Source organism: Octodon degus, unplaced genomic scaffold (genome assembly GCF_000260255.1).
Source record: "Octodon degus isolate 3935 unplaced genomic scaffold, OctDeg1.0 scaffold00012, whole genome shotgun sequence".
Lineage (NCBI taxonomy): Eukaryota > Metazoa > Chordata > Mammalia > Rodentia > Octodontidae > Octodon > Octodon degus.
The window spans coordinates 14,666,789-14,669,165 of NW_004524588.1; the positions used below are offsets into that span (position 1 = coordinate 14,666,789).

The window sequence follows — 2,377 nt, forward strand, 5'->3', positions numbered from 1 at the left end:
GAAATGTGGCTTTAAATGGGGGAAATTAAAATAACACAGAGCTTGCTAAAAGGTCTTCAACAAGATACCTTGGGAGCTCAATTAAAAAATAGGAAATACACCAAACAAGTTTCAGGGCAGCTTCAAAAATCTTTATACTGTGATTCGGAAGGACGATCCTGGATGAGAAGTGTTATTCTTTGTGGGTGTCATGTCTATAACTTTCTCAGTTGTCATAATTGTTTCTGTAATTCCCTCCTGAGTATCGATCGTAACCGCCCTGGCTTCTGGGGAAAAAACACAACTGCCACCATAGTCTCTGGATTGCCCATAATCGTATCCATATCCTCTAGGCCGACTGTCATACCTGCCACTCCACAGCCCTGGTCCCCACCATCTCTAGAGTAGCTGCAACCACATTCGTGGGCCCCAAAAGCACCCCCTCCTGTGGTGCCCCGGGCAGATTTGTCCTGCATGGTCCACATGGATCTGGCGACCATCCAGGGACCCTCCATGCATGGCTCTCATGGCATCTGAGGCATGCTCTGGATTGGTAAAAAATGATGAAGCCAAAACCCCGTGATCGCTGTGTTTCCAGGTCCTTGACAACAACCACCCCAGAAATAGGCCCAAAGCTGCTGAAGTGGTCTTCCAGTGCCTGCTCGTCCGTATCAAAATTGAGCCCACCAATGAAGAGCTTCCCTTCTTTAGAAGACATGGCAGTGAATTCAAAGCCGGGGAATCAGAAAGTAATAAGGAATCACAGAGGGCAAGCACTGAAGAACAAGGAGAACAGGGGCCTTATTTTCAATATTGTTCATTTCTAGCCAGTCATGTATGTGAACAAAGCCCATGATAAAAAGGATTCTGTTAAAGCAACATTAGGGGCTGGAGAGATGGCTCAGTGGTCTAAAGCACCTACTTGGAACAAGCTTAGCAAAAGCCAGGGACCGCGGTTCAATCCCCCAGCACCACATGCCAGCCAGCCCTGCCCCCTGGTGGGCTGAGCTGGCCTCTCTCTCTCTCTCTCTCTCTCTCTCTCAAATAAATAAATAAAATTTAAAAAAAAAAGTTAAAGCAACATTATCTCAAATAATTTTATAATCTCTCATTATAAATAGCAAATGAAATGCATTTTGAAGATCACTATTGTTATGGTTTGTGTTTAGTTGTCTCCCCAAAGCCTCATGCAGTCATGGGTCAGGGACTTCTAGAGTTTGAGATTAATTCATGATCAAGTCTGGAACTATGAGTCTTAGTATTGCTGGGATTGTGGGTGTAAGTACTACACCCAGCCTGGGGCAGATAGCCTGAATGCAACTTAAGGGACACAGCCTTGCTCTCTGTCGCCATTGTTGCTGCTCCTCCTCCATTTTGCTCTTGTTCTTTGCCACCGCCGTGAAAGGCTGCTTTCCGCCATGTGCTACTCTACCTTGGACCCAGCTGAGCATGGACTGAAACCTCCAGTAATTGTGAGCTAAATAAACCTTCCTTCCTTCATTTTGGGTGTCTGGTATTTGTCCCAGAAATGAGAGAAGAGAAACTGAGACAACTATTAACGCAAGGTATTAGAAAGTGTTTTGATGTAAATAAATGAAAAATGAAATGCAATATGTTAGTCTATGCCCAATTTAAGGCTTGTGTTATTAAGGAATTCAGTCTAACTTAATCTTTGGAAGATTTCTGAATGCAGACTAGACATTATTTGAAAGTAATAAAGTATTGACTAGATCACAACAAATGCCATTTCAGCCATCTATATAAAAATACAGAACACTTTGTTGTTTATAATCTTTTCTCTTTCATCTGTCAGCTCCGTGTTGTATATTTTTAGACATATTTTAAGTGAAAGCATTGTGTATTTGTCATTTTTGGCTTTAGCATTTACTAAACTTCATGTTTTGGGATATTTGCTTAGAACAATAAAAACAATTACATGTTACCAAGAGTACATTGGTATACATTAATGTAAAATGGGTACATTAATTGAATTCTAAAACCTTTGTGGTTAGTTGAAGTCTCGTTAGGTTTTCACATCAGACCAGGGTATGTGAAAGCTACCAACCAAATTCAGCAATATTTGCAGCTATTTCCAGGACAAAAGCAATGTGATTTGTTTACACTGGCTGTGAGTATTGATAATTAAGTTATGGAAGTAAGTGACTATAGCTGTCAAAAGATTTATTTAAAGATTATATACCAGGACCCGGGGACGGGCGGGATCCTGAACAGACCTGGAGCGCAGGCCCGAGAGTGAGTGGGACGACCCAGGCCACGGGATCCTGAACAGACCCAGAGCGCAGGCCCAGCACAGAACCCTTCAGCAGAACTCCCTACAAAGAGGCTAGAGGCAAGACCCACCCAGCTGATTCAGGAGCAGAACATCTTGCCAGAGAGA

General features: G+C 42.8%; 1 pseudogene; it reads right to left on the bottom strand.

Moving 5' to 3' along the window:
• Nucleotides 1-205: 205 nt before the first annotated feature.
• On the bottom strand, nt 206-697 carry LOC101578310 (annotated as a pseudogene).
• Between the last annotated feature and the right edge of the window lie 1,680 nt (nt 698-2,377).